The sequence below is a fragment of the Crinia signifera genome, chromosome 5 (genome assembly GCF_055691185.1).
Source record: "Crinia signifera chromosome 5, ASM5569118v1, whole genome shotgun sequence".
Taxonomy (NCBI): Eukaryota; Metazoa; Chordata; class Amphibia; order Anura; family Myobatrachidae; genus Crinia; species Crinia signifera.
In genome coordinates this window covers 119,721,279-119,746,680 of record NC_139221.1, presented here as the reverse complement: position 1 = coordinate 119,746,680, position 25,402 = coordinate 119,721,279, and the positions used below count along the sequence as shown (strand labels likewise).

Sequence of the window (25,402 nt, the reverse complement as noted above, 5' to 3'; positions counted from 1 at the left end):
ACTGTGGGGGGACAGCGCACACACGGGGGCACTGGGGGGACAGTGCACACAAGGGGGCAGTGTGGGGGACAGCGCACACACGGGGGCACTGTGGGGGGACAGTGGGTTAGGGTTATAGGCTGCGGGGTGTATGCGTGTATGGTTAGGGTTATAGGCTGTGGGGTGTGTGTATGGTTAGGATTATAGGCTGCGGGGTGTGTATATGGTTAGGGTTATAGGCTGTGGGGTGTGTATATGGTTAGGGTTATAGGCTGTGGGGTGTGTGTATGGTTAGGGTTATAGGCTGCGAGGTGTGCGTGGTTAGGGTTATAGGCTGCAGGGTGTGTGTGTGTATGGTTAGTGTTATAGGCTGCAGGGTGAGTGTATGGTTAGGGTTATAGGCTGCAGGGTGTGTGTGCATGGTTAGGGTTATAGGCTGCGAGGTGTGCGTGGTTAGGGTTATAGGCTGCAGGGTGTGTGTGTGTATGGTTAGTGTTATAGGCTGCAGGGTGAGTGTATGGTTAGGGTTATAGGCTGCAGGGTGTGTGCATGGTTAGGGTTATAGGCTGCGGAGTGTGTGTATAGTTAGGTTTATAGGCTGCGATGAGAGGTGTATGCGTGTATGGTTAGGGTTATAGGCTGCGGGTGTGTGTGTATGTGATTAGGGTTATAGGCTGTGGGGTGTGTGTATGGTTAGGGTTATAGGCTGTGGGGTGTGTGTATGGTTAGGGTTATAGGCTGTGGGGTGTGTGTGTGTGTGTGTGTGTGTGTGTGTGTATGGTTAGGGTTATAGGCTGCAGGGTGTGTGTGTATGGTTAGGGTTATAGGCTGCAGGGTGTGTGTGTATGGTTAGGGTTATAGGCTGCGGGGTGTGTGTATGGTTAGGGTTATAGGCTGCAGGGTGTGTGTGTGTATGGTTAGGTTTATAGGCTGCAGGGTGTGTGTGCATGGTTACTGTTATAGGCTGCGGAGTGTGTGTATAGTTAGGATTATAGGCTGAGAGGTGTATGCGTGTATAGTTAGGGTTATACTGTAGGCTGCGGGGTGTGTGTATGTGATTAGGGTTATAGGCTGTGGGGTGTGTGTATGATTAGGGTTATAGGCTGTGGGGTGTGTGTGTGTGTGTGTGTGTATGGTTAGGGTTATAGGCTGCGGGGGGGGTGTATTTATAGGGTTATAGGCTGCAGGGTGTGTATTTATGGTTAGTGTTATAAGCTGCAGGGTGTGTGTATGGTTAGTGTTATAAGCTGCAGGGTGTGTGTATGGTTAGGGTTATAGGCTGCGGGGTGTGTGTATGGTTAGGGTTATAGGCTGTGGGGTGTGAGTATGGTTAGGGTTATAGGCTGTGGTGTGTGTACGGTTAGGGTTATAGGCTGTAGTGTGTGTGTGTGTACGGTTAGGGGTATAGGCTGTGGTGTGTGTGTGTATGGTTAGGGTGACAGGCTGTGGGGTGTTTGTGGTTAGGGTTATAGGCTGTGGGGTGTGTGTGTGTGTATGGTTAGGGATATAGGCTGCGGGGGGGGGGGTGTATGCTTAGGGTTATAGGCTGTGGGGTGTGTGTATGGTTAGGGATATAGGCTCCGGGGTGTGTCTATGCTTAGGGTTATAGGCTGTGGGGTGTGTATATGGTTAGGGTTATAGGCTGCAGGGTGTGTGTGTGTATTGTTAGGGTTATAGGCTGTGGGTTGTGTGTATGGTTAGGGACAGGGGCTGGCTGGCAACTTTTAGCCCGGGGGGCAAGTCCAGAGCACTGGCCCATAAGTAACAGCGCATCATTAAAATGGAGGTTTTTCGTTAACTATATAACGACACCACAGGCTTCTCCCCCTGTATAAAAACAGGACACCACAGACTGCTGCCCTGTATAATATCAGGACACCGTAGGCTGCTACCCGCAAAAGGATCAGGGGAAGCCAGGCACTGGCACACACAGACTCACAGTAGTCGGTGGAGGGCTTTTGCGCACACCACTCCGACCCTCCTGCCATGCTTCCGTATGCTCTTACTGTCATAGCTGGTCAGCTCCGCCTCCTTAAACAGCTGAGTAGCTGAAGGAGGCGGAGCTGCTCACCGATGGCAGCGAGAGTGGCCGCAGCTGCCACACGGACAGTCTCCTGCAGCCAGCCTAATTTATGATGCAGGGGGACTAGTGACACTACCCCCTGGCCTGGCACATTATTGTCATGTGGCTCCAGGTTAACTGAGATTTTGCAGTGTGTCATGTTATAATGCCATGACGACACCACAGGCTGCTCCCCCTGTATAATAATAATGCCATGACACCACAGGCCGCTCCCCCTGTATAATATAAAATTAATGCCATGACACCACAGGCTGCTCCCTCTGTATAATAATAATGCCATGACACAACAGGCTGCTCCCCCTGTATAATATAAAAGTATGCCACGACACCACAGGCTGCTCCCCCTGTATAATAAAATAAAAGTAATGCTATGACACATAAATTATTATACAGGGGGAGCAGCCTGTGGTGTCATGGCATTATTATTATTATACAGGGGGAGCAGCCTGTGGTGTCATGGCATTATTATTATACAGGGGGAGCAGCCTGTGGTGTCATGGCATTATTATTATTATTATTATACAGGGGAGCAGCCTGTGGTGTCATGGCATTATTATTATTATTATACAGGGGGAGCAGCCTGTGGTGTCGTCATGGCATTATTATTATACAGGGGGAGCAGCCTGTGGTGTCGTCATGGCACTATTATTATACAGGGGGAGCAGCCTGTGGTGTCATGGCATTACTATTATTATATTATACAGGGGAGCAGCCTGTGGTGTCATGGCATTATTATTATTATTATTATTATTATACAGGGGGAGCAGCCTGTGGTGTCATGGCATTATTATTATACAGGGGGAGCAGCCTGTGGTGTCGTCATGGCATTATGCCATGACACCACAGGCTGCTCCCCCTGTATAATAATAATGCCATTACACCACATGCTGCTTCTCCATGTATAATATAAAAGTAATGCCATGACACCACAGGCGGCTGCCCCGTATAATATGATAATAGTAATGCCATGACACAAATTATTATACAGGGGGAGCATCTTGTGGTGTCATGGCATATATTATTATAACAGGTGGACAGCTCAGGAAACATCAGAAATATATATATTTTTTATGTGTGAGTTTGATTCTCACTTACTTACTATTTTTCTTCCTCCTGCTGCGGCTCCCAGATTTTCTATATTTCTTGCTGCGGCCACAGTTCAGTCCATACTTGCCTACTTTTGAAAAGCAGTTTGAGGGAGATTTTAGATACTAGCAAAATGCACCGAGCGCAACGTTGCGCACATACGGTGATCCGACCAGCGGAAGCGGGACGGAACTCCAATAACAACTCAGATGTGATGTGTGCGTATAACGTTTCAGTTGTATAAACTGTTTTCAAATTTGAAAACAGTTAATACAACGGAAACGTTATACGCACACATTGCTGTCTGAGTTGTTATTGGAGTGCCCGCTGGTCGCTTCACTAAATATATATATTATATATATATATATATATATATATAAGGATGTGGGTGGTCCGGTGCCCTCAGCAAATGTAGAATAAAAGCTGCTGGGGTTGCAGCGGCACAACAGAGAATGACTATTCAAAATAACGTATTTAATGTGAACAATACACAAATCTCATGGTCCGACGTTTCGTGGTCCCATGCACCCTGTCTCTCACCTTGAAAACGGGGCACTAGGAGTTTTTTAGTAGGGCAGGGTGCTGACCATCGAGTAGGGCACATTTTTCAATCGGGAAGCATGTTTTACGTTAGAAATTTACGTTAGAAAAAAAATATATACACATATAAAAAAAAATGCACACTGTACCAGGATTATGCCCCATTTCACATTATGGCACACACTATTATGCTTATTTCACATTATGGCACACACCGTTATGCCCATTCCACAATATGGCACACACCATCATGCCCATAGCACAATATGGCACACACCATTATGCCCATTCCACATCATGGCACACACCATTATGCCCATTCCACATTATGGAACACATAGTTATGCCCATTGCGGCACACACCATCATGCCCATTGCACAATATGGTACACACCATCATGCCCATTGCACAGTAAGGCACAAACAGCCATGCCCATTGCACAGTATGGCACACACTGTTATGCCCATTGCATATTATGGCATACACCATTATGCCCTTTGCACACCTGCCAAACCCCCTTTCCCCACAAATAAAAACACCAAGAGAGTGGTAAGTTGAGGGGAAAAACCCTTCCCATCATGTAAAGCAGCACCATCCCACTGTACTCACCAGCCATTGCCTGAGACTCCATGAGCTCCCTGTGGCAGCAGCAACTGGTGTGGCAACTGGTCCAGGCAGGGTGACCGGCCAGCAGGTGGGGTGAGCCGATCCGATGGTGAAGGCTGCTGGAGTGAGACGAACCCGGCCCAGGCATGTCAGCGCGGCGGGGGGGGGGGGGGGGGGGGATGCTGCCGAGTCCTTCCTTTCGCTGCAGAGCAGACACGTGGGTGGGAGGCGTCATCGTCATGACGTCCACACCCAGCGTCTGCCACTGCCGGGTGATTAGAGGGAACAGGAGGCCGGCCCGAGCCCTCCTCCACGTAGCCGCAGCCCGCAGACATGTTTAAAAGCTTACAGGAACATGGCCGCCGGCAGCGCAAAAGCATAGGTAAGGCGGCCGCGGCCTGCAGCAGTCCATCCAGAGCGGCCTGGGGGGCACATGGCACTCTGCCCCCCGGCCCAGCCCGCCCCTGGTTAGGGATATAAGCTGCAGGGTGTGTGTATGGTTTGGGTTATAGGCTGCCGGGTGAGTGTGAATGGTTAGTGTTATAGGCTGCAAGGGGGTGTATGTTAGGTTTAGGCTTTGGCGAAAGAGGCTGCAGGTGGGCGGTAAATGGTTGGGCAGTGGGGTGGTGTATAGATAAGGATAGTCTATTGGGGGGATGTATAGTTAGGGTTAAGCTACAGGGGGGTGTATAAATAAGGTTAGGCTGCATGGGAGGGGATATATAATTAGAGTTAAGCTGAAGGGGATGGGGGTGTATGACATATTGTCAGGTTTCAGGGGTGTATAGTAGCTACTAACCTTGCAACATTTGCTTGAAAGAAGGCTGTTTCTGTAGGACACTCCGGAAACTGTCTTCAGGGGGGTAGAAAGAGACACCGCGAACTAGACTGCTTCCTGTGTGCCATCCAGAGCTGGGTCCTGCAGGAGAGGCCGCCATTGGCACTGCCGGGTCTAGCAGTAGGGGCGGCAGGGGGACAGCTCGGAGCCGTGTACTTCATCTATTTGGGCCTCCTCCGCACCTGGGTGCCACCCGGCTGCAGGTTCCGCAAAAGTATGTGCACTTACCAGGGAACACGTTAAAGAGCCGTCCAGCCTGGAGCTCCGGAGCCGCAAGTCTGACTGCGCCAATCAGACGCTAAGTCACACCCCCGCCCTAACCTGCCGCTGCGACCCGTTTTCCTCCTGTTATAGTGGCTGCCAATGCGCTCCATTCTGTATCCTTCAACATCCCCACACGGCTTGACTCCTGACCAGAGGCGTGTGTGTGCGGACCCGCCGAGGGGAGGTATGCAGTCCTGGCTGTAAGGATACGGCAGTGATACACAACCACATAAAGACCGGCAGCGGCTGCGGTCCCCATGTTTATCTTAGGCCCTGGACCCAGTGCACTGCACCAGCGATAGCTCCCCCCCACTTTAGATGCCTGCCTCAGCTCATAATCTATATTTGCAGTGCGCCCACCCCAGCACTTGCTCCCCCAAGCGGTCATGGTGGCTGCGACCCCATAGTTACGCCACTGGGCAGGGCTGCAGATACAATAGTCCACAGGAAAAGTTATCCCAGGCACAAGCAAAGTAGCATGATAGTTTTCAAAAGGGGGCGTGGTCACGGGGGGTCTGCGATTAGGCCACGCCCCCTTTTGAGACCTATCACGCTAAAGGAGCCCAGGCCACTGCTAGATGGCCGAGGGAGGGGACACTGATGACAGATCAAAGAGGGGAATCCTCAAGCCTTGTTTGCCTCTGCCCGCTGTAGAGGCAGAGCAGGCTCTGAGGGAGCAGCAGCAGCATCGCACGGCAGACAGCCTGTCCAGCTCTGAGACTGGAAGCAGCATCGCACTGCTGCTGCCACTGGCTGCCAGTCATAAGGAGGTGCCTGTGCTGGCAACCCCGTGCGCACGCCTATGGTGGGCAGTAGGGGAAAGTTGTGAACAAATAGGGTCACTGGAGACTTCAGCGGCTGCTGACTTGTTAATACTAGACTTATATATTGTCTGCAAGTGTTCTCTGTATGTACGCTCTCCCTGTCCTGTCAGCCTGCAGTGGAGACCGGCAGTGTGATTTTTACTGCAGGCTGACAGGACGAGGAGCGTACATACAGAGAACACCTGCAGACAATATATTCTAGTATTAACAAGTCAGCAGCCACTGCAGTCTCCAGCGACCACGCCACCCTCACCCCCACCCCACCCTTTCAGCATACTAAATAATGCTGCCAGCAGCCGCTATTGCTAAGAAGGGTGGGCGTGCGCTTGGCATCCCCCGGCTGGATGCTAGGGGACGGAGGACGCCGGGGTGTAGGAGCAGCAGGGGAAGGGCGGGCGCGCGCTCGGTGTCCCCGGGCTGGATACTAGGGGACGGTGGACGCCGGGGTGTAGGAGCTGCAGGAGAGGAGAGATAACCTCCTGGTGTAAAAGTTACCTTTCTGCTTATAAAGTATATTTGTGGCGCACCATCTGACACCTCTTCATCAGCACTCACTCAGGACACTTCTCCCTGCATCTCCGTCGGCCATCTTGGTACACCGAAGTGAAGCCTAGCTAAGTACTCCACCTAGTGGCGGGACTGCGCATGCGCAACAAGTTGGAGCTCCTATCTCTATAATGGGGCATGTTTAACTAAATTATAAAAAAACTGTACCTATCTGAAAATCCTCAACCCCAAAAGGCACTCCACTGGGACAATATCTACCTAATAAAACAAACCCCAAGTCTCAATTGTTCCCCTACCCCGAGTTATGCCTTCCCAAAAAAACCCTCATAGACTAACATGGGTGACAAAGGGGGAAATTTACTAAAGGAAATTTGTAAAAAAATAGGTGTATTTGTATCCAGAAATACACTTATTTTTGGCATTTACTATCCCGAAAATATGGCAATTCGTATTCATATTGATGTGCTATCAATACGAATACGAATTGCCGTATTTTCAGGGTAGTAAATGCCAAAAATAACTGTATTTCTGGATACAAATACACCTATTTTTTACAAATTTCCTTTAGTAAATTTCCCCCAAAGTGTCATTTCTGAAGTGTCCGAAAAAAACTGGCAGTTGGAAGTTTAGATCGCTCCCAATTGGTCATTTTTTTATATTTCGCCCTGAAATTTGGCAGGCAGCTCCGGTTGACGATTCTACGCGTACATGCCAAATTTCAGCTCAGTACGCCCAGTCACTTTTGAGGTGCAGTCCCTCAAACACCCTCAAAGGGACCGCCGATGCTGACTGTCCATTCGCTGCAGTGACCGGCTGCCAGGAGGGAGGTACAGCAGAGGCGGCGGACAGCATCCCCTCCAACTCCCCCCTCAGGCTGACAGGTACTCCCCCCCCTCAGCAGCCGCAGGGACGACCCTCCTCCCGCAGCAATTTTATATTGGTGTAATGTGTATTCTAGTTATTCTGCCAGCTATAAGTCCATTCATGTGTTTCCATGTCGAAATGTTATTTATTTATTTAAACCAACAAATTGATAAACCAGATGTGTTAACCCTTACAAAGCATGGGGTTAATGATTTTATACGGGGCAACCATATAGAGAAGAATGTATAAAATCATTAACCCCAGCGGTAAAAGACGCTATAAGACAAGGAATAAGAACAACCTCATGGTATAATACAGAGACACTCCTACTAGGAATAGAGCCCTTCTAAGATAAATCTAATACAGGAAGCAAGGAGATAAAATAGTTAGGACAAGAAAAACAATTAATAGCATATTAAATTTTTAATATTTTTTAATAATACTAATGAATAGGCACTGAGACCCCTCACCACTCAAAGAAAGGAAACACACAAAAAAAATCAATAAATATACAGAAAAGATAGCATAACACACATGTAATAATACCCTGTTTATATGTATGTATGTATGTACTTTTATATGTATGTAAGTATGTCTTTTTGATACACTAATAAAAATGTATAAAAAAAAAACCCTTACAAAGCATAACATAAAGGGTTAAAGTGCTCCGACACCCCGAGTCTGTAACTGCACCCAGAGTTAACAGATGTGTGTTGGTGCTGATGATTCAATGTAAATGTATCTATCTCTCATTTCTTTTTTCCCCAAAAATGTAACAGTGTAATGTGGGCTAGGTGACATGAGGGAGATTGCTAGACTAATGAGGGAGAGATTACTGCTATGTCAGGGAGTCTCCTGCAGAATGCAGGAGGGGAGGTAAGTATAATGTAACAGTGTAATGTGGGCTAGGTGACATGAGGGAGATTGGTGGACTTATGAGGGAGAGAGGGAGATTGCTGCTATTTCAGGGAGTCTCCTGCAGAATGGGAGGGTAGGCAATGATGGTTAAATGGCATGTGATTCATCACATGCAATACTTGGCATATCAAGTTCCAAATCGTGCGAGAGCCCTCCCGCAGAGTTGAAAAGTCCTTCGATGGTTACTTTCTTATTCACACAGCTAAAAGGAAGGCCAGGACTTAATTTTCGGCTGCACAGTTTTCTCCAAATTGGAGAGGGGGAAGGGGGGTGCGCCTCCGGGACCCCTGCACCGCTGTAACACCCCCCCATGTCTTCTGTTTACATCTGGGGCTCCGCCCCCTGACCGGGACTTAGGCCCGCCCACCAACCAATCATGGTCTGGCATCGGGAAATCCCAGACCATGATTGGCTGGTGGGCGGGCCTAACTACCGATCGGGGGATGGAGCCCCAGAAGTAAACAGAAGACCAGAACTTGGTTACAGCAGTGCAGGGGTCCCGGAGAAGCGCTGAAGACTGCTGGTGAGTATGTTTTCTATCCACAGGTACCCACATGGATACAACTGGACAAGGGGACCGATGCTCCATGGCAATATAAGTGAGTATTGGATGAATGGGCTCCGTGTGTAATAAAGTTTTACTGTCAGTGTGTGTGTGTATTTATTTAACTATTTGTACTACTGTGGGACTACAGGTCCCAGCGGTGCAGGCTTGCTGGACTCATAGTTCCACAGCAATATGCAACAGGATTCTTTCTATTTTTTACACCATTTTATCAGCTCGATGACCACTGCCCAGGGGCAGGGCTGGTGCTAGGGTGTCTGGCGCCCTCCTGCAAACCATACATTTTGCGCCCTTTCACATTGCCATTGCAATAAGCTGCAGCCCGATTGTGGGAGTGTATGCAACATGCGATCCTATGGAGGATCTCAGGTGCATATACATGTATGCATACACCATCTCAGTGCTGTGTCCGCAAAATGTTACAGGCACTAAAGGTGCCCATACACGCTGCGAGAATCGCATACATTATGGGCTAGATCGCATCGCACGGCATGCATGCAATGTGTGTGCGATGTAATCCAAAAGCAATACAAAAAGTATGTGCAGCACATACTTTTTGTACTGTGCGATGTGATGCCCGATTGCAGTGTATATGGCCACCTTTAGGCACATAACCCAGCCCATTTTTAAAAAGTGTCTAAATTAATATAAAAAAAATCTACAATTATTAAACAATTTGTCATAAACATGTATAATAAAAAAACTCACTGTTCTTTTACTGTTTAACTCTTGTGCAGTCCCTCCTCTTCTATCTGCCTAGGGAGGACGCCATTACACCCCTCTCGTGACTGAGGGGGAAACTAATGGGAGAAAAGGAGGAGATGGAAGAAGAGGGGAGGAGATAGAGGGGGTGGAGTTTTGAGGACTGGCAGGTGCACTGGCACAGCACACTCAGAAGAGGGAAGGAAGGGGAGCCGGCGCTGCTGCCTGTTCGGCATTTGATTGACAACTGACAGGCGCAGGGAGCAATGGGTAGGGGGCGGATCCGGACATGTCATCCAGGCATTCACAGACAGCGCTACATGCCTCAGCGCAAAAGTCCATGAGGAAGAGGGGGCAGGTCGCAGGAGGAGGACAGTGTGTGCGCGGTGCAGAGAGCTGCTCAGCCTCTCCATACTGCCACCCGCTGTCAGACAGGCACTGCGGGTGGCGTGCGTGCAGGAGGCAGTGACAGTGAGGGCTGAGGCAGCTTTAGCAGAGCAGGGAGGGAGACAGGGCCTTTTCAGCATGGCGCCTCCCTGCTTTGCAGGAGCTGCTGAGTGGGTAGCGGCGGCCCTGCCCAGGGGCATCGAGGACAGCCCTGGGCTTCAACATGGGCAGGTAAGTTCAGGAGGGGGGGACCCCTTCTTTGGGGGGGTCCCCACTTCCCCAGGACCCCTGCCCATGTTGACCGGTCAGAAACGACTTTGGCCGGGGGGACTTGTATAAAAAGTCTCTCAGCGGCTGTGGCATTAACCTGCTGGCTGGTTGGGCCCGGTGCTGGTTCTTGAAATACAGGGGACCCCTAGTCATTTTGTCCCACCGTATTTTGGGAACAAGGACTGGCCCTTGAGCCTGGTGCTGGTTTTGTAAAATCAAGGGAACCCCAACTTGTTTGTCCCTGTGATTTTATGAAACCAGGACCGGCTCATTACATATGCAAATTTGTGGCAAAAAAGGTGCGACTTTGTGCGATTTTTAAACATGACCAAAAATCGCCACCTATTACATTTCGCCCTTATTTAGTAATTAAGTGAAGGAGTGATACTCAGTTTTAGACATATCTTATGCTTTTATGTAATAGACTAGTTGAAACCAGTTGAATGTATTTAATGTTATTTATGATTGCACTTTCTTTGACATCAAGAATAGTAAGCTGAATTTTGATACCATTCCTCATAACTAGCATGCGTGTGACTCCCTGATTGTCAGGAAGATCCTGTGGCATTGTAGCAATCTCCCTGATGAGTCTACACATATCACTGATTGCACCTTAATCCCATTATCTTGCTGCTATAGTCTTGGGGGGGGGGGGGTTATTGATTTAAATAAAGGTTATACTGATGTTATAACAACAACAGGCTTGCCGTGGTATTTCATTTTCTCAGATTGGCAGTCACTGTGGCATTTACAAAATTTTCTTTAAAACACTTTTAATAGTGTAACATGCAGGGGCTAGTTGTGGTTAAGTTTGTGTGTGTGTGTGGGGGGGGGGGGGGGGGGGGGTAGCAGAGGATATGCCCATATGTCTCTCACTACCCTCTCCCTCTATACAGTATGTCTTACATCACCCTCTCCCTCCATATGTTTCTCACTACCCTCTCCTCCATGTATGTCACTACCCTCTTCCTTCATATGTCTCTCACTACCCTCTCCTCCATGTATCCCACTACCCTCTTCCTCCATATATCTCTCACTACCCTCTCCTCCATGTATCCCACTACCCTCTTCCTCCATATGTCTCTCACTACCCTCTCCTTCCATGTATCTCACTACCCTCTTCCTTCACATGTCTCTCACTACCCTCTCCTCCATGTATCCCACTACCCTCTTCCTCCATATGTATCTCACTACCCTCTCCTTCCATGTATCTCACTACCCTGGTCTACAGCATGATGGTCGACAAGCATTGGGTCAACACCATTAGGTCAACATGGAGATAAGTCGACATGGGTCAATGTTGACATAATTTTGGGTTGACAGGTCATTATGTCAACACAAGCATTAGGTTGACATGGTCTGGGTCGACAGTCAAATGGTCAACATGGGGTTTTTCGTTGTTTTTTGAACCAACATGTGCAGACAGGTGGTATTTCATGCCCTACCATCCACTAGGACATGGTGTGAGAATAAAATAGTGTGCCGAGTGCAGCGAGACACCGTGCCTGAAGCATAGCGAGCGATGCGAGGGGATGCGGTGCACTTCCAACTGTGCCGACATTCGGGTACAAAAAAAAAAAGTGAAAAACCCCATGTCGACCTTTTGACTATCGACCTAGACCATCTTGACCTAATGCTTGTGTCGACCTAATGACCTGTTGACCTAAAGCCATGTCGACCTTTCCCCATGTCGTCCTAATGGTGTTGACCTAATGCTTTTTGATCAACAAGCTGTAGACCAAATGATCCTAACCCCCCTCAATATGTCTCTAAATACCTTCTCCCTTCATGTCTCCAACTACCCTATCCCTCCATATGTCTCTCACTACCCTCTCCATCTATACAGTATGTCTCTCATTGCCCTCTCCCTCCATATATCTTGCACTACCCTCTCCTTCATATGTCTCTCACTACCTTTTCCCACCATATGTGTCTCATTACCCTCTCCCTCCATATGTCTCTTACTACCCTGGCCTCTCCCAACATATATCTCTCACTACATTCTTCCTCCATATGTCTCTCACTACCCTATTCCTCTATACCAGGGGTGGCCAACCGGTCCGAGGTAAAGAGCCGAAAAATAAATAAATCAAGCCAAAGAGCCGACATCATGCGCGCTGCAAAAAGGGGTGTGGTCAGGGGAGTGGTCATATGACACAAGGGGGAGTGGCTACATGACAAAACTTTATGCCCCCAGTGCCAGATATGCCCCCCACAGTGCTAGGTATGCCCCCAGTGCCACACATATATGCCCCACGGTGCCAGATATGCCCCCAGTGCCACACATATAAGCCTGTGTTTGACACTGTTATAAATACAATGTGTCTATTCTAGGCAAACATTGTAGCATTAGTCCTGAAGACTCAGTACATGCAGCCACGGTGCTGAAACCGACAGTTACTTTGAGTCATAATTAGCCTAGTGTCTATACAGGTAGACCTACAAAGTGGGCACCAAAATTGTAAACTGCTTGTGACTGTTTAATTTATTAAAACCACACCTGTTTGCCCACACTTAATATATACGTGATCACATTATCACCCCAGACTGTGCCCTATCCCTATTTCTCCTTATAAGTGGAATTATAACCACCCTCAGTATCAATACCTCAGACTGTGCTTTAATACCTTTTCCTAAATGTGGAATTATCACCACTTATAAACACAGTGAACCCTGTACAATTGTCTATACATTATCCTATGAACCAGGTATCACACTGATGAAAAGGATAAATTTAGGGCATACATACAGTCTTATAACGTGGGCAGATTACCAGCATATAGCCACAGTGTTGAGAATATTAGGTGGTTGCTTCAAAACATATTTGCAATACACCATGCTTGCCTGCTTGCAATATACCTGAATCAATTACAATTTTGGTGACCCCAACCCCTGTAGTCCTGAGACTGCGACAACTTACACTATTTCCGTGTAAATATCAAACACGGCATTTATCCCCACAAGTAGGAGACACGAGACATACAGTGCAAAGGCAGTTTGACCCATCTCTTAGAGAGTTAGGCGTTTGCAACCCTCTCTTCGAGCGGTCACAATATTACAACCTGTGATGCTACATAATACATTATAATTGAATCAGAACAGATAAAAGTGCATCGCCAAGCAGCCGCCGTCCTTTTAACACACTTATTCTATCTTTTTTCCATCACTCTTACTTTGTTTTTTGTGTGTTTTATATTTCGCAAGTTTTAAAATTAATGAATAAAAGCTAAATTTTATTGTTTAATTATTTCTGTAATAGGTGCACCACACCAAGGACAATCTTTTTTCTTGTTTCTTTGGAAACGCTGTGTCTATATATTCCTGCTGTCCAGTGGTAGCACACCTCCCAATCCTGTGTAACAGACATAGTATTCTATTGGTTACTCACGGGGGGTCCTATAAGTGTCCCTTAATATCAGAGGACAGTCCTGTGCGAGTGACAAATACCCCTGTCTCCCCACCAGAGGCGTAGCTAGGGCGGAGCCGGCGGAGCGTTAGCTCCGGGCGCAGTAAGCTGACAGGGCGCCGGAGCCACGCACCGCAAACGGCATCCCTGCCCTGCCCTGCTGTACACCGCCCGCCCTCAGTGGCGTACTGCCGTGCTCAGTGAAAGGGGAGGCAGGGGCTCCCTCCCGCAGCGCTGACAAACCTGTCTCCCGCCCGCAGCGCTGATAACACAGTCTCCGGGAGACTGTGTTATCAGCGCTGCGGGCGGGTGACAGGTTTGTCAGCGCTGCGTGTGGGCGCTGCAAGCGGGAGACTGTCTCCCGCTTGCAGCGCCCACACGCAGCGCTGACAAACCTGTCTCCAAACCTGTCTCCTGCCCGCAGCGCTGAAAGTCAGGCTTCCGCCCCAAGCGCTGATGACACTGGTGCCCACCTGCAGCGCTGATGACTGTGACACCTGGCCACAGCGCTTATAACCCTGTCTCCTGCGAGCAGCACTGAAAGTCAGGCTTCCACCCGCAGTGCTGGAGACCCTGGCGCCCAACCGCAGTGCTGATGACCTTGACACCCGGCCACAGCGCTGATGATCCTGGCTTCTGCCTGCAGTGCTGAAAGCCCAGCATGCAGAGCCTACTGCCTCCCCCCCTTGATGGTGTGCTGTGCAGGCTGCACAGGGGACACCAGGTACAGTAGCACAGCACTGAAAAAAAGTTTATTATGTTAATTATATTTCAGTATTTGAAATGGGTGTGTTTGGCTATAAGTGAGTTGGTGAAAATATAGTTGTGTGTGTGTGTGTAAACCCCCTCATGAAAATCCTGCGTTTGCCACTGAGGTGGGGTGGCTATTGGCCTGCTACAAATGGGGGGGCGCAAAGTATGCCCTTGCTCCGGGCACTGTGGCACCCAGCTACACCGCTGCTCCCCACACATATATGCCCCCACAGTGCCACACATATGCCCCCACAGTGCTGGTTATGCCCTATGCCACACATATGCCCCCACAGTGCTAGTTATGTGCCCAGTGCCAGATATGCCCTCACAGTGCCACACATATGCCCCCACAGTGCTAATTATGTGCCCAGTGCCAGATATGTCCCCACAATGCCACATATGCCCCCACAGTGCTAGTTATGCGCCCAGTGCCATATATACCCCCACAATGCCACACATATGCCCCCACAGTGGGTATGGGGGGGTGCGCTCTGGTGCTGCGTGAGAGTGTGTGGGGGGGATGGATGCACTGGTGCTTGGTGTGTGTGTGTGGGGGGGTGCTCTGCTGCCACATGTGGGTGTGTGTGTGTGGGGCGGGGGATATACGGCAGCTGGGTATGGGGGGGTGCACTCTGGTGCTGGGTGTGAGTGTGTGAGGGGGATGGAGTGCACTGCTGCTGGGTGTGTGTGTGTTGGGATATACTGCCGCTGGGTGTGGGGTGGTGCACTCTGGTGCCTCATGGGGGGGTGGTGTGTGTGAAGGAATGGCATTGGCGATAAAAGTGAATTGTGACATCCTCTACTCCACAGTAATTAATGTACATTTTAGCCCTATTGTTCTCTATGTATGTCTATATTCCCCATAGCTGCGTGTATTTCCAGATCAGATCGCTCTTGCCCAAATATGGTCTGACAGGAAATACCCAGGAAAGAATTCACCAAAAGGTTATGTCCAATTACCATACTTTTGTTCCTGCTATCACAGGAGGGTGGTAGCTGAGGGACAATCTTCACAGGGGGTGATCCAATTCCCCTGCTATCAACAGGAAATGTTCACAGGGGGTAATCAGGACATAATGTAATCAGACTGTGTTTTGTATCTTGTGTTGACACTGCTCTGCATATCTCTGGCCACTTCCAGACTTTCTGGGGCCTGACCCAGCAGGGGGGGGGCAGCAGCAGTACCTGGGAGGGGGGATAAACCTGACTTGAATCCACCAATAGAGACTGAGTGCAAGCCCACTGATGGTATGGAGACGCGTGGGAATTTAGAAGTTTTTAAAATGACTGGCACACAAGCCAGGAGGGAGATTTGATGGACTGTCCTGGACTAAGAGGTTATGCTCTGTCTAGGTATCGTGTGGACTTATCTGCTATCACTGCTGTGTGGAATAAGTGATAGTTTCATTATTTGGACTGTGATGCTACAAGGACTTTGCTACCCGGATGTTTTTATGCTACCATTTGAATCTTTTTCCTGTCTTCATCTACATGTGTGTGCTGTGATAAAAATATACCATATTTTGGTTCCATCTGCTCGGTGTCTGAGTGATTGAAGAACTCGTATCCTCACATTTGGCGGCAGCAGTGGGATAAGGAGCCTCAGTTTTGGGAGCTGCATTGGGGTTGCAGTCCTCTATACCCACTACGGCAGCATCAGTAAGCCAGGTGGCCAGGCTAAGATATAATGACATCCCACCTTTTGATGATGCCGGTTCGGATATTGATACCCATTTGCAGATGTTTGAATCTGTTATGACTTTGCATGGAATTGAGGCAGCAGAGTGGCCTCGATTTCTGTTCCCCAGTCTGAGAGGAAGGGCTCTGGAAGCATTCCATGCCCTGAGCCCAGAGCAGGTGCTGGTATATGAGGAGGTACGGAGTGTCCTGCTTGCTAGATATGCGGTGACTGCTGAATCATACCGTGTGAAGTTTCGCACCATAACCCGAAAAGGCGATTCTTCATTTACAGAGTTTAATAACCTGTTGCGGAGGAACTGTTATAAGTGGCTGTCCGTGAAGCAGGCCCTTACTGTAAAAGATATTAAAAATGCTTTTATCTTGGAGCAGCTGCTGAACAAGATGCCTCTTGAGATCAGAGAGTGGGTAGCAGATCGGACCCCTACCACCCCCGAGAAAGCGGCACAACTAGCGGACGAGTTCACAGCTAACAGGCCTCGGTGGAGAGGGGCCAACATCGAGGAAAAGACCAATCTCCGACGGGCCCAGCCAGATCGGGATCTACCGGCGCCCCCCCAACGCCCAGCTCCACAGCCCCCCAACCCCCGGCCTTGGGGACCCGAGCTACCAGGAGCCCGTCGCTGCTACAACTGTGACAAGGTGGGTCATGTCCGCCGAGATTGCCCCCGGGGAAGAGGACCATTTCCAGGTGCCCGACATGCCTTGCCTCGAGTAGCTGTGTGCCAGGAACCATCATTTGGGGGAGGGGGAGGGGATAACTGTCCTGATGCGCCAGAGGCGGAGGAAGTAGTATACCAGGTGGAGGTGGTAGCAGCTATTGGAAAAGCCACCCCGGATAACATGAAGCCACATCTACAGCCTGTAAAAGTTAATGGGAAGGAACTGCAGGGGTTAAGAGATTCGGGTGCCTCCATCACCCTTATCCGCCCAGAATTAATCCCCCCCTGCCAACTACTGAAGCAACGGAAAATTAAGATCTCCATGGCAGGGGGGCAGATCACTGTCATCCCCATGGCCCGGGTACACTTGGATTGGGGTCAGGACTCTGGGGAAGTGAACGTGGGACTTCTGGAAGGGCTCCCCACCCATGTTATTCTAGGAAATGATTTGGGTGGTGGATTGGCCAGTTGTTTCGTGGGAGCTATCACCCGGAGCCAGTCACAGGCTGGAGAGATAGCACCTGAGGGCCCTCTCACGCCAGCACCAGGAATTACTGCTACAGCCCCTGAGCCACCGCCGGTGAGTAACATGGTACCAGACTTGCTTGACTGTGACGTGAATCTGGGGGAGGTAGATAGAGTGGAATTTAGGGAAGCCCAACAAACAGATCCGTCCCTAGCTAGCCTCCGCAGGGCAGCAGGACGGAGTGATTGGGGAACTCAGGAGGATCGCATTCAGTGGGAGGAGGGGAGACTGTACAGGGTGCCAGCAAAAGCAGACCCATTAGAGCCCGAAGTCCCTAGGAAACAGTTAATTGTTCCCCAGCAGTACCGTGCGCGATTGCTAGCACTTGCCCATGACATCCCCTCAGCAGGCCATTTAGGGATTCGTAAAACCCGGGCCCGACTGCTGCGGCACTTCTTCTGGCCAGGGATAAACCAGGAGGTAAGACAGTATAGAGAGTCATGTGGGGTCTGTCAACGCTTCGGGGGACCCCCACGTCGTGTCCCCCTACAACCCATGCCTGTGATCAGTGAGCCATTCAAGAGAGTGGCCATGGACATTGTTGGGCCTTTTAAGAAACCGAGCAGAACAGGAAAGAAATACATACTGACTGTGGTTGACTATGCGACTAGGTACCCAGAGGCGGTGGCGCTGGCATCCATAGATGCTGAGCATATTGCCCAGGCTCTCATGGATATCTTTAGTCGTGTGGGATTTCCCGAAGAAGTGGTCACCGACCAAGGTGCGCAATTTCAAGGGGACTTACTGCAGACCATATGGGCCAAATTTGGGGTCCATCCCTTTCGCACTACTGCCTATCACCCCCAAACAAACGGATTGTGTGAGCGATTTAATGCGACCCTTAAGCAGTTGCTACGGGCATATGCTGAATCAGAGGGGGGGGACTGGGAGAAATCCTTGCAACAGCTTCTATTCGCATACCGCGAAGTAAGGCAAGATTCTACCGGGTTCTCCCCTTTTGAGTTACTATATGCCAGAAGGGTCCGGGGTCCTCTCGACTTAGTCAGGGAAAGCTGGGAAGGATCATTCCAGGAACCGGAGGTTCCGGTCTTAGAATATGTGGCCCAAATGAGGGAGAGACTGCAAAGGCTAATGCAGCTTGCGCATGACCATATGCTGGAGGCACAGGGAAGGCAGTGCCAGTATTACAACCAGCATGCACGTGAACGGGAGTTGGAAGTGGGTCAGAAAGTGATGGTACTGGTACCTGTACGAAAGCACAAGTTACAGGCGACCTGGGCAGGGCCATATACCGTAGTGGACCGACAGGGGCAGGTAGATTATATCATTGCCCTAGATCAAACCGGGAAGCGGGTGGGCACCTACCACATAAATAGATTAAAAAAATATGTCACCAGGGAAATAGGGGCTGTGGCAATCTGCTGCCCACCAATGGATGACCCAGAGACTGACCCCATCCCTTACATTCTGGCAGCAACCAAGAAGGATGTGGGGGTGGAGGCCGTGCCCATAGGCACACAGTTAACTGAAACCCAGACCCGACAAATGAGGGAGGTTTTGGAGCTAGTGGGGCCTCAGTTCACTAGCAGGCCAGGACGCACTCATGTAGCAGCCCATCATGTCGACACCGGAGCAACTCGGCCCATTAGGCAACCAGCATATCGGCTGAATCCCGAGGTTCTCAATATGATGAAAAAAGAGGTAGACGAAATGCTGGCGCTTGGGGTCATTGTGCCATCAAATAGTCCCTGGGCCTCCAGCGTGGTCTTAGTGCCCAAGAAGGATGGGAGTACACGCTTCTGCGTGGACTATAGGAAGCTGAATGAGGTGACAGTGACAGACGCATACCCCATGCCCCGGGTAGATGAGCTGTTAGACAGGTTGGGGATGGCTCGCTATGTGTCCACCCTGGACCTTAGCAAGGGGTACTGGCAGATACCCCTTACCAGAGAGGCACAGGAGAGGTCAGCGTTCAATACCCCATTTGGGCTTTTTGAATTTACTGACATGCCCTTCGGGATGAAGAATGCCCCTGCCACCTTCCAGCGTACAGTAGATCGCATACTGACAGGGTGTCAGGAGTTTGCCCAGGCCTACCTGGATGATATAGCAATTTTTAGTGAGACCTGGGAGGATCATCTGCAGCATGTAGCCCAGGTTTTAGCAGAGATTAGCCAGGCAGGGTTGACAATCAGACCGGATAAGTGTCAGATGGGGATGGCAGAGGTTCTGTACCTTGGCCACAGGGTTGGGGGAGACCGTATTCGTCCAGAACCAGCAAAAATTGAGGCCATTCTGAAGTGGCCTCACCCCACTAACCAAAAACAGGTACGTGCCTTCCTGGGCACAGCGGGGTACTATCGTAAATTTGTTCCTCAGTACAGCACCATTGCCAAACCACTGACTGACCTAACGACCAAAAAGTACACCCGAAACATTGACTGGACCCCTGACTGCGAGCAGGCTTTCTCCCAGCTTAAGGACATCTTGTCCCGGTCCCCAGTGTTAGCCGCCCCTGACTTCCGCCGGCGGTTCATTGTGCAAACAGATGCTTCAGCTTGTGGAATAGGAGCTGTGCTAAGTCAAATAGGGGAGGATGGGTGTGAGCACCCAGTTGCCTTTATTTCCCGAAAACTAGTTGCCCGCGAGATAGCCTACGCCACCATTGAAAAGGAGTGCCTAGCCATCGTCTGGGCACTAAAGAAGTTGCAGCCCTATGTGTATGGGCGTGAGTTTTCAGTGGTAACAGATCATAACCCCCTTAGTTTTCTACAACGTACAGCTGGAGACAATGGACGGTTACTGAGGTGGAGCTTAGCCCTACAACTGTACAACTTCTCTATTTCTCACAAAAAGGCTAAAGATCATGGAAACGCGGATGGCCTATCCCGTCAGCAGGAACCAGACCCAGTGCCACCTAACACCAGGAGACCAGCCCTTGCCATTACCCAGGACACCAGGAACATGGACTAAAATGTGGGGGAGGAAATGTGAAGGAATGGCATTGACGATAAAAGTGAATTGTGACATCCTCTACTCCACAGTAATTAATGTACATTTTAGCCCTATTGTTCTCTATGTATGTCTATATTCCCCATAGCTGCGTGTATTTCCAGATCAGATCGCTCTTGCCCAAATATGGTCTGACAGGAAATACCCAGGAAAGAATTCACCAAAAGGTTATGTCCAATTACCATACTTTTGTTCCTGCTATCACAGGAGGGTGGTAGCTGAGGGACAATCTTCACAGGGGGTGATCCAATTCCCCTGCTATCAACAGGAAATGTTCACAGGGGGTAATCAGGACATAATGTAATCAGACTGTGTTTTGTATCTTGTGTTGACACTGCTCTGCATATCTCTGGCCACTTCCAGACTTTCTGGGGCCTGACCCAGCAGGGGGGGGCAGCAGCAGTACCTGGGAGGGGGGATAAACCTGACTTGAATCCACCAATAGAGATTGAGTGCAAGCCCACTGATGGTATGGAGACGCGTGGGAATTTAGAAGTTTTTAAAATGACTGGCACACAAGCCAGGAGGGAGATTTGATGGACTGTCCTGGACTAAGAGGTTATGCTCTGTCTAGGTATCGTGTGGACTTATCTGCTATCACTGCTGTGTGGAATAAGTGATAGTTTCGTTATTTGGACTGTGATGCTACAAGGACTTTGCTACCCGGATGTTTTTATGCTACCATTTGAATCTTTTTCCTGTCTTCATCTACATGTGTGTGCTGTGATAAAAATAAACCATATTTTGGTTTCATCTGCTCGGTGTCTGAGTGATTGAAGAACTCGTATCCTCACAGTGTGCACTGGTGCTGGATTTGTGTGTGTGTGAGGAGCGCAAGAGCACTCTCTTCCTCCGCCAGAGCACTCTCCCCCAACCTCCCCAAGAGACCACTATTCCCCGCACAACTCCCCCCCCCTTCTAAACCCAGCGGCAGTACCCCCGGGGCCAGAGCACCGCTCCCTAATACCCAGCAGTGACAGGAAAACCGGGGCCGGTGCACTCTCTCCGCCTCCACCCATCTAACGCATCAGTGACATAGATGGAGGGAAGGGTGTAAGTGTGTGGTGCTCCAAGTATGAGTACCTGATGCCGCCGTACACTTTCTTGCGGCAGGAAAATTGTGCTGTGCGCTCAGGCAGCAGGCTGCGTGCTGACACCTCTCCCTATTGATGACCGCAGTCACATGGAAGTGACGTCATCGAAGATCCTTTCCATGAAGTGTAACTAGCCGCTACCATTCGGGAACCGGCAGCGGTTGAAGGGGGACGGACGTCGCGTCGGGCAGCAGTGCAAGCAGGAGCCGCACTTTAGAAGTGGGAGAGCCGCATGCGGCTCGAGAGCCGTGGGTTGGCCACCGCTGCTCTATACAGTATGTCTTTCATTACCCTCTCCCTCCATATGTCTCTCACTTCCCTCTCCCTACATGTCTCTCACTACCTTATCCTGTCATATGTCTCGCACTACCCTCTCCCGTCATATGTCTCCCACTTCCCTCTCCCTCCATATGTCTCTCACTACCCTCTCCCTCTATATGTCTCTAATTACCCTCTCCCCCCATACGTCTCTAACTACCTTCTCCCTTCATATGTCTCGCACTACCCTCTTCCTCCACTTGCTCCTGAGGAAGCCGGAGGTTATAAATTATCAGGGAAACACTTTGAGATTTTTAATATATTGCTATACTGGGACTCTACCTTCTGCCATTGAACTATACTGCATTTATCTTCATTGGACACCTGAAAAACTAGAGCACCATCTGACACATTGGTCTGACAGACATTTGGGATACCTAGCCCGATCCCTAAGGACCCATTCCAGAGGACAAGTGGCTGCCATCAGGATATTTCTACATACAGAGATATTGAGTAAGATCAACTCCCTGCTGTCCGAGCTGCACTATTACACAACGAGTGAGGGATTACCCACATATTTATTTACAGGTTTTACGCTTCACCCATCCACAAATCTATCTAATGATTTACCATTCATCTATCCACCAAACCATTTATCGGTCTATCTAATGAGTCACTTTGTATACACCTATCCACACTACCTCCCATACTTCTACCTACCCACCTATTCATCTATCTATCTATCATTGCCAAACCACTGACTGACCTAACGACCAAAAAGTACACCCGAAACATTGACTGGACCCCTGACTGCGAGCAGGCTTTCTCCCAGCTTAAGGACATCTTGTCCCGGTCCCCAGTGTTAGCCGCCCCTGACTTCCGCCGGCGGTTCATTGTGCAAACAGATGCTTCAGCTTGTGGAATAGGAGCTGTGCTAAGTCAAATAGGGGAGGATGGGTGTGAGCACCCAGTTGCCTTTATTTCCCGAAAACTAGTTGCCCGCGAGATAGCCTACGCCACCATTGAAAAGGAGTGCCTAGCCATCGTCTGGGCACTAAAGAAGTTGCAGCCCTATGTGTATGGGCGTGAGTTTTCAGTGGTAACAGATCATAACCCCCTTAGTTTTCTACAACGTACAGCTGGAGACAATGGACGGTTACTGAGGTGGAGCTTAGCCCTACAACTGTACAACTTCTCTATTTCTCACAAAAAGGCTAAAGATCATGGAAACGCGGATGGCCTATCCCGTCAGCAGGAACCAGACCCAGTGCCACCTAACACCAGGAGACCAGCCCTTGCCATTACCCAGGACACCAGGAACATGGACTAAAATGTGGGGGAGGAAATGTGAAGGAATGGCATTGACAATAAAAGTGAATTGTGACATCCTCTACTCCACAGTAATTAATGTACATTTTAGCCCTATTGTTCTCTATGTATGTCTATATTCCCCATAGCTGCGTGTATTTCCAGATCAGATCGCTCTTGCCCAAATATGGTCTGACAGGAAATACCCAGGAAAGAATTCACCAAAAGGTTATGTCCAATTACCATACTTTTGTTCCTGCTATCACAGGAGGGTGGTAGCTGAGGGACAATCTTCACAGGGGGTGATCCAATTCCCCTGCTATCAACAGGAAATGTTCACAGGGGGTAATCAGGACATAATGTAATCAGACTGTGTTTTGTATCTTGTGTTGACACTGCTCTGCATATCTCTGGCCACTTCCAGACTTTCTGGGGCCTGACCCAGCAGGGGGGGGCAGCAGCAGTACCTGGGAGGGGGGATAAACCTGACTTGAATCCACCAATAGAGATTGAGTGCAAGCCCACTGATGGTATGGAGACGCGTGGGAATTTAGAAGTTTTTAAAATGACTGGCACACAAGCCAGGAGGGAGATTTGATGGACTGTCCTGGACTAAGAGGTTATGCTCTGTCTAGGTATCGTGTGGACTTATCTGCTATCACTGCTGTGTGGAATAAGTGATAGTTTCGTTATTTGGACTGTGATGCTACAAGGACTTTGCTACCCGGATGTTTTTATGCTACCATTTGAATCTTTTTCCTGTCTTCATCTACATGTGTGTGCTGTGATAAAAATAAACCATATTTTGGTTTCATCTGCTCGGTGTCTGAGTGATTGAAGAACTCGTATCCTCACAGTGTGCACTGGTGCTGGATTTGTGTGTGTGTGAGGAGCGCAAGAGCACTCTCTTCCTCCGCCAGAGCACTCTCCCCCAACCTCCCCAAGAGACCACTATTCCCCGCACAACTCCCCCCCCCCTTCTAAACCCAGCGGCAGTACCCCCGGGGCCAGAGCACCACTCCCTAATACCCAGCAGTGACAGGAAAACCGGGGCCGGTGCACTCTCTCCGCCTCCACCCATCTAACGCATCAGTGACATAGATGGAGGGAAGGGTGTAAGTGTGTGGTGCTCCAAGTATGAGTACCTGATGCCGCCGTACACTTTCTTGCGGCAGGAAAATTGTGCTGTGCGCTCAGGCAGCAGGCTGCGTGCTGACACCTCTCCCTATTGATGACCGCAGTCACATGGAAGTGACGTCATCGAAGATCCTTTCCATGAAGTGTAACTAGCCGCTACCATTCGGGAACCGGCAGCGGTTGAAGGGGGACGGACGTCGCGTCGGGCAGCAGTGCAAGCAGGAGCCGCACTTTAGAAGTGGGAGAGCCGCATGCGGCTCGAGAGCCGTGGGTTGGCCACCGCTGCTCTATACAGTATGTCTTTCATTACCCTCTCCCTCCATATGTCTCTCACTTCCCTCTCCCTACATGTCTCTCACTACCTTATCCTGTCATATGTCTCGCACTACCCTCTCCCGTCATATGTCTCCCACTTCCCTCTCCCTCCATATGTCTCTCACTACCCTCTCCCTCTATATGTCTCTAATTACCCTCTCCCCCCATACGTCTCTAACTACCTTCTCCCTTCATATGTCTCGCACTACCCTCTTCCTCCACTTGCTCCTGAGGAAGCCGGAGGTTATAAATTATCAGGGAAACACTTTGAGATTTTTAATATATTGCTATACTGGGACTCTACCTTCTGCCATTGAACTATACTGCATTTATCTTCATTGGACACCTGAAAAACTAGAGCACCATCTGACACATTGGTCTGACAGACATTTGGGATACCTAGCCCGATCCCTAAGGACCCATTCCAGAGGACAAGTGGCTGCCATCAGGATATTTCTACATACAGAGATATTGAGTAAGATCAACTCCCTGCTGGCCGAGCTGCACTATTACACAACGAGTGAGGGATTACCCACATATTTATTTACAGGTATTACGCTTCACCCATCCACAAATCTATCTAATGATTTACCATTCATCTATCCACCAAACCATTTATCGGTCTATCTAATGAGTCACTTTGTATACACCTATCCACACTACCTCCCATACTTCTACCTACCCACCTATTCATCTATCTATCTATCTATCTATCTATCTATCTATCTATCTATCTACAGTTAGTGTGCTCAGTGAAAAAATATGTGGGGCCCAAAGGATAACAACTCCCTGCTGGCCGAGCTGCACTATTACACAAGCAGTGAGGGATCACCCACAT

The 25,402-nt window shown here is 49.5% G+C and overlaps 1 protein-coding gene across 1 annotated transcript in view; it reads right to left on the bottom strand.

Moving 5' to 3' along the window:
- The window catches only part of MAK (male germ cell associated kinase), a 172,473-nt gene that overhangs the window by 125,042 nt on the left and 22,029 nt on the right, over positions 1–25,402 (bottom strand). The gene's annotated exons all lie outside the window — the stretch shown is intronic.